Consider the following 7160-nt stretch of genomic DNA (forward strand, 5'->3'; position numbering starts at 1 on the left):
AGGTTCAATAGTTAACCAATAGTGACCCGGACTAACGCTTTGAATCCATTGAATCAGCTAACATAAACCTGGTCTACCAAGGCAGGAAGGAAAACATTAAATCATTATACATAATACCATGGTGGGTATGAATACACTGTCCATACCACTTTTCCATTGATCACTGTAGAGGGGAAGACTCAGCAGTGTTGGTTGTGTGGTGACATGCTCACCATGACCATGCTGGACAATGGTGAGCTAACTGGGCTGTGGAAGTCCAAGCTTTAGCCATGCTAGCATCCTCGTGGGCTGACATGCTAACCTCCTCGTGGACTGACATGCTAGCATCCTCGTGGGCTGAGATGCTAACCTCCTCGTGGACTGACATGCTAGCATCCTCGTGGGCTGAGATGCTAACCTCCTCGTGGACTGACATGCTAGCATCCTCGTGGGCTGACATGCTAACCTCCTCGTGGGCTGACATGCTAACCTCCTCGTGGGCTGACATGCTAACCTCCTCGTGGGCTGACATGCTAACCTCCTCGTGGGCTGACATGCTAACCTCCTCGTGGGCTGACATGCTAGCATCCTCGTGGGCTGACATGCTAACCTCCTCGTGGGCTGACATGCTAACCTCCTCGTGGGCTGACATGCTAACCTCCTCATGGGCTGACATGCTAGCATCCTCATGGGCTGACATGCTAACCTCCTCGTGGGCTGACATGCTAACCTCCTCGTGGGCTGACATGCTAACCTCCTCGTGGGCTGACATGCTAACCTCCTCGTGGGCTGACATGCTAACCTCCCCATGGGCTGACATGCTAACCTCCTCGTGGGCTGACATGCTAACCTCCTCGTGGGCTGACATGCTAACCTCCTCGTGGGCTGACATGCTAACCTCCTCGTGGGCTGACATGCTAACCTCCTCGTGGGCTGACATGCTAACCTCCTCATGGGCTGACATGCTAACCTCCTCGTGGGCTGACATGCTAACCTCCTCGTGGGCTGACATGCTAACCTCCTCGTGGGCTGACATGCTAACCTCCACATGGGCTGACATGCTAATCTCCTCATGGGCTGACATGCTAATCTCCTCATGGGCTGACATGCTAGAATCCTCATGGGCTGACATGCTAACCTCCTCGTGGGCTGACATGCTAACCTCCTCGTGGGCTGACTTGCTAACCTCCTCGTGGGCTGACATGCTAACCTCCTCGTGGGCTGATGATGACTGACTGATTAGGCTGATGAAGATGACAGATTAGGCTGATGATTGAGAAGGTGTTGTCGGTTGTGTATTCATCCTTCATATGTGGCTTTTTGAAAATGCTCATGAGTGAACTTTGCTTTGCCATCATTTGTGACTGGCTAACACTAGATCGCTATAGCAAAGAGGGTCAAAAACAATTGATGGTTATACTTTCCAAATGGGATCTTTTTGTCTGTAAAATTAATAATGTGCGAGCTGTTGGCTAGAGCGCATGTGCCAAGACCAGAGTGGGCACATTTGCTATTTAACGCAAGTTGTGACAAAACTATTGGTAGATTGGAAAATGCGATGGAAACACATTGCACTTTACATTTTTGTCAAGGCATATAAACTCACAGGTTATAGAGCAAACAACGCAATTATCACAACACATAGGTTTGTAATATTAAAAAAAAAATCTGGATTGGCTTCCCTGGTGATTTTACCCACGCACCGCTACTGACCTGATATTTAAAACAAACAGTATTGGAATCACCACGGTCACAATCACCACGGTCACAATCACCACGGTCACAATTGCTACTGCTACTTGAAGTAAAATGGCATTACTGTCAACTCATCAGCTCAGATTGTCTAACGTCAACTCCGTCAGAGTGCTGTAAGATCTGATGGAATGGTTGTTTTTAATTTGGAGATTTTTAAATGAATCATTTTCCATATTTTACAAATGTTTGCAGTGAGCAAAAATGTCTGTTCTGAGTATCTGTCAACTCCGTCACTGATGGAGTCACTTTTTTTGGTCAAATATTTTTGAAAAAGTAAATGTAATCACTGTTCTGCAACATATGCTTAAATAATTGAAGTATTTGCAGTGTTAGACCTAAGTGATAATGTGTGCTTTATAAATAACGTCCCAAACAAAGAAAAACATGCCAAAATCCTAATGAAATGTAATAGTGCTATAAAACAAAAATGTTGATCTCTATTACATATTTGAATAATTTTATGTAAGAATTAAAACAAGCAATGCCTTTAAAACAATTGTTTGACAATAAAGTACTTTATATATGTCATGTCTTTTTCAGAGAGGGGGGTTACAGGTACAGATTAAAAATAAAATAACCCCGACCCACTCGAAAGAGTCAGGATTCCACAAGCCTCTCGTTCACCAAAGGGGGCTTATTGGCCCTGTCATTTGTGACCGAGACTTGTAAACGTGGGCTTTAAAACAAAATGTACATTTATTGCCTACAAATACTATTATTTCTTGATCCATTTCTTGATCCATTTGAAACGCGGTCTAGATGTGGCAGCAACCGGACTAGATGGTGAAGGACTCTTGGCGGAATGCGGTGAGGGTGATAGACACGAGCCTGGCTGACTTCGAGCTGGTGTCGGACTAGATAAGCAGGTCGTTCGATCAAACACATTTGATCTCGAGTTCAATCCGCAGAGGCTGGGTATCTTTTGGCTCTACACAGTGGTGTCCATAACATTCAATTCATTGCAGTCATTATTGCACCATGCCATCAATTGTCAGTTCTAAACATGAATTTGTCTTCGCATGTGACAGTTAATAATAATAATAATAATATGCCATTTAGCAGACGCTTTAATCCAAAGCGATTTACAGTCATGCGTGCATACATTTTTTGTGTGTATGGGTGGTCCCGGGGCGTTACAAGCGCCGTGCTCTACCAGCTGAGCTACAGAGGACCACCAGCTGGTGGTCGGCGCACGTCTCTGGAGCCACGGAGTGTAGTAACCCTGCTGCAGGGCTCACTGCACTAGCAGGTCAAACTGATGACTCAAATTAACCAGTCCAGTCACTCAGAAAAACAACTCGAGTCAGTAAAAAAAAAGTAGTTATTGCGAACTGCACACCACTACTCGAATAGCAGTAATTGAGAAGCCTGTGCTTCAGAGGCTACTTGTTGTGTATGTACCGACGTGTGGAACTGATAGATGTAAAAACATTAACGTGTAGTGTGTGTCTATGTAAAGTCTTGTCTGTGATGTGTTCTCCGTTATATGTCGTACCCAAGTAAGACGAGTTGTCGCCATTTGGCGTCTGCTAATGGGGATCCTAATAAATTCAAATCAATTTAGACAAACCACAGGAGGCTAGAACCAGCAGCAACTATTTGATGAAGGCTGAAACGTTTAATAGTTGTATCAATACATTAAATGGTGAGCTAGTGTTGCCCTTTTTCAATGATATTTTTTTAAGTTACACCTCGATTCACATCGGTTGAGCACCCTCCACTTGTTTCCACTCACTGGGTCAGAAAGGTAAAAGAGCAACACATTAGTCAATCTCAAAATGCATCTTTATTCACAATATTTCTTTATACAATATATTCATCTTTTTAATAATTACAAGTGTGTTACACACAGGACAATCCACACCAGACAAATTAAAAGTGCAGAATGAGAGCGGGAAGTATTGCTGTACATTCTCAAAAATCACCAGTTATTAATTTCACAACATGTGCATCAAACAACTCACTGACGGCAAACACAGAGCTGAAATGGTTCAATACAAATCTGGACGGCCAAGGCGCTTCAACAGTTTCTAAACAGCTCTCCTTCCAGACCTCTCTACCCCTCTCTCTCCTTCCAGACATCTCTCCCCCTCTCTCTCCTTCCAGACATCTCTCCCCCTCTCTCTCCTTCCAGACATCTCTCCCCCTCTCTCTCCTTCCAGACATCTCTCCCCCTCACTCTCCTTCCAGACCTCTCTCCCCCTCACTCTCCTTCCAGACCTCTCTCCCCCTCACTCTCCTTCCAGACCTCTCTACCCCTCACTCTCCTTCCAGACCTCTCTACCCCTCACTCTCCTTCCAGACCTCTCTACCCCTCACTCTCCTTCCAGACCTCTCTACCCCTCACTCTCCTTCCAGACATCTCTTCCCCTCACTCTCCTTCCAGACATCTCTCCCCCTCACTCTCCTTCCAGACCTCTCTCCCCCTCACTCTCCTTCCAGACATCTCTCCCCCTCTCTCTCCTTCCAGACCTCTCTCCTTCCAGACATCTCTCCCCCTCACTCTCCTTCCAGACATCTCTCCCCCTCTCTCTCCTTCCAGACATCTTTTCCCCTCACTCTCCTTCCAGACCTCTCTCCCCCTCACTCTCCTTCCAGACCTCTCTCCCCCTCTCTCTCCTTCCAGACCACTCTCCTTCCAGACATCTCTCCCCCCTCTCTCTCCTTCCAGACATCTCTCCCCCTCTCTCTCCTTCCAGACATCTCTCCCCCTCTCTCTCCTTCCAGACATCTCTTCCCCTCACTCTCCTTCCAGACATCTCTCCCCCTCACTCTCCTTCCAGACATCTCTCCCCCTCACTCTCCTTCCAGACATCTCTCCCCCCTCACTCTCCTTCCAGACATCTCCCCCCCTCACTCTCCTTCCAGACATCTCTCCCCCCTCACTCTCCTTCCAGACATCTCTTCCCCTCACTCTCCTTCCATACCTCTCTCCCCCTCACTCTCCTTCCAGACCTCTCTCCCCCTCACTCTCCTTCCAGACATCTCTCCCCCTCACTCTCCTTCCATACCTCTCTCCCCCTCACTCTCCTTCCAGACATCTCTCCCCCTCACTCTCCTTCCAGACCTCTCTCCCCCTCACTCTCCTTCCAGACCTCTCTCCCCCTCACTCTCCTTCCAGACCTCTCTACCCCTCACTCTCCTTCCAGACATCTCTACCCCTCACTCTCCTTCCAGACCTCTCTACCCCTCACTCTCCTTCCAGACATCTCTCCCCCTCACTCTCCTTCCAGACATCTCTCCCCCTCACTCTCCTTCCAGACATCTCTCCCCCCTCACTCTCCTTCCAGACCTCTCTCCCCCCTCACTCTCCTTCCAGACATCTCTACCCCCTCACTCTCCTTCCAGACCTCTCTCCCCCTCACTCTCCTTCCAGACATCTCTCCTTCCAGACCTCTCTACCCCTCACTCTCCTTCCAGACATCTCTCCCCCTCACTCTCCTTCCAGACATCTCTCCTTCCAGACCTCTCTCCCCCTCACTCTCCTTCCAGACATCTCTCCCCCTCACTCTCCTTCCAGACCTCTCTACCCCTCACTCTCCTTCCAGACATCTCTCCCCCTCACTCTCCTTCCAGACATCTCTCCCCCCTCACTCTCCTTCCAGACATCTCTCCCCCCTCACTCTCCTTCCAGACATCTCTCCCCCTCACTCTCCTTCCAGACATCTCTCCTTCCAGACCTCTCTCCCCCTCTCTCTCCTTCCAGACATCTCTCCCCCCTCACTCTCCTTCCAGACATCTCTCCCCCTCACTCTCCTTCCAGACATCTCTCCTTCCAGACATCTCTCCTTCCAGACATCTCTCCCCCCTCACTCTCCTTCCAGACATCTCTTCCCCCTCACTCTCCTTCCAGACATCTCTCCCCCCTCACTCTCCTTCCAGACATCTCTCCCCCCTCACTCTCCTTCCAGACATCTCTCCCCCTCACTCTCCTTCCAGACATCTCTCCCCCCTCACTCTCCTTCCAGACATCTCTCCCCCTCTCTCTCCTTCCAGACATCTCTCCCCCCTCACTCTCCTTCCAGACATCTCTCCTTCCAGACATCTCTCCCCCTCACTCTCCTTCCAGACATCTCTCCCCCCTCACTCTCCTTCCAGACATCTCTCCCCCTCACTCTCCTTCCAGACATCTCTCCCCCTCACTCTCCTTCCAGACATCTCTCCCCCCTCACTCTCCTTCCAGACATCTCTCCCCCCTCACTCTCCTTCCAGACATCTCTCCCCCCTCACTCTCCTTCCAGACCTCTCTCCCCCCTCACTCTCCTTCCAGACATCTCTCCCCCTCACTCTCCTTCCAGACATCTCTCCTTCCAGACATCTCTCCCCCTCACTCTCCTTCCAGACATCTCTCCCCCCTCTCTCTCCTTCCAGACATCTCTCCCCCTCACTCTCCTTCCAGACATCTCTCCTTCCAGACATCTCTCCCCCTCACTCTCCTTCCAGACATCTCTCCCCCCTCACTCTCCTTCCAGACATCTCTCCCCCCTCACTCTCCTTCCAGACCTCTCTCCCCCCTCACTCTCCTTCCAGACATCTCTCCCCCCTCACTCTCCTTCCAGACCTCTCTCCCCCCTCACTCTCCTTCCAGACATCTCTCCTTCCAGACATCTCTCCCCCTCACTCTCCTTCCAGACATCTCTCCCCCCTCACTCTCCTTCCAGACATCTCTCCCCCCTCACTCTCCTTCCAGACATCTCTCCCCCTCACTCTCCTTCCAGACATCTCTCCCCCCTCACTCTCCTTCCAGACCTCTCTCCCCCCTCTCTCTCCTTCCAGACATCTCTCCTTCCAGACATCTCTCCCCCTCTATTCACCAAATTCTGCTTAGCCAGCCATTCTAAATGCCCTGGACTCATAAAGCATTGACACCTTCAACTCTAGGTACAGAACAATAGCCAAGGCATCTCGCCAACGTGTTGAAAGCTATTAGGCGAACACTATCAACATTAATGCAATGTTTGGAAGACTTCACTATGAACACTTCAGACGACCTCAGGACTCCGTCAACTCCTCTTTGAAAAGAGACTCAACATGACAATGTTCTGCGTTGTCTTTGAAAAGAGACTCAACATGACAATGTTCTGCGTTGTCTTTGAAAAGAGACTCAACATGACAATGTTCTGCGTTGTCTTTGTAAAAAACAGGTTTTCTCCATTATTGCATCTTCGCTAGCAGCAAATGTCCTCTGACTGACAATGCAGACACTGGATTGGACAGACAGGTTGAGGCCCGGGTATGACCAGAACCAAAAGATCCAGGCCATCAACCAGTGTTCCATGACGTTCTATTTAGCCAGAATCACATTCAATGTCTTGAACAGTTGGCGACAACATGGCCGACATTCAAACTAAGTTAACCAAACTCTACACCTACACATTGCCTATCCCAGGGCCAGCACCCTGCCCTAACCCCCCGCCCCCTGCCCT

At 49.3% G+C, this 7160-nt stretch overlaps 2 long non-coding RNA genes across 2 annotated transcripts; both read right to left on the reverse strand.

Annotated features, from left to right (window-relative positions):
* Window positions 1-3501: 3501 nt before the first annotated feature.
* On the reverse strand, window positions 3502-4331 carry LOC311099633. The gene is made up of 2 exons (XR_014609740.1): window positions 4251-4331; window positions 3502-4206 (listed from the first exon to the last, which is right to left on the reverse strand). It is a non-coding gene; the product is annotated as an uncharacterized lncRNA (long non-coding RNA).
* Window positions 4332-4392: 61 nt separating this feature from the next.
* On the reverse strand, window positions 4393-7143 carry LOC311099632. The gene is made up of 3 exons (XR_014609739.1): window positions 6513-7143; window positions 5113-5414; window positions 4393-5026 (listed from the first exon to the last, which is right to left on the reverse strand). It is a non-coding gene; the product is annotated as an uncharacterized lncRNA (long non-coding RNA).
* Window positions 7144-7160: the final 17 nt, after the last annotated feature.

The sequence above is a fragment of the Coregonus lavaretus genome (genome assembly GCF_964263955.1).
Source record: "Coregonus lavaretus genome assembly, chromosome: 24".
In the NCBI taxonomy this organism is placed as follows: domain Eukaryota; kingdom Metazoa; phylum Chordata; class Actinopteri; order Salmoniformes; family Salmonidae; genus Coregonus; species Coregonus lavaretus.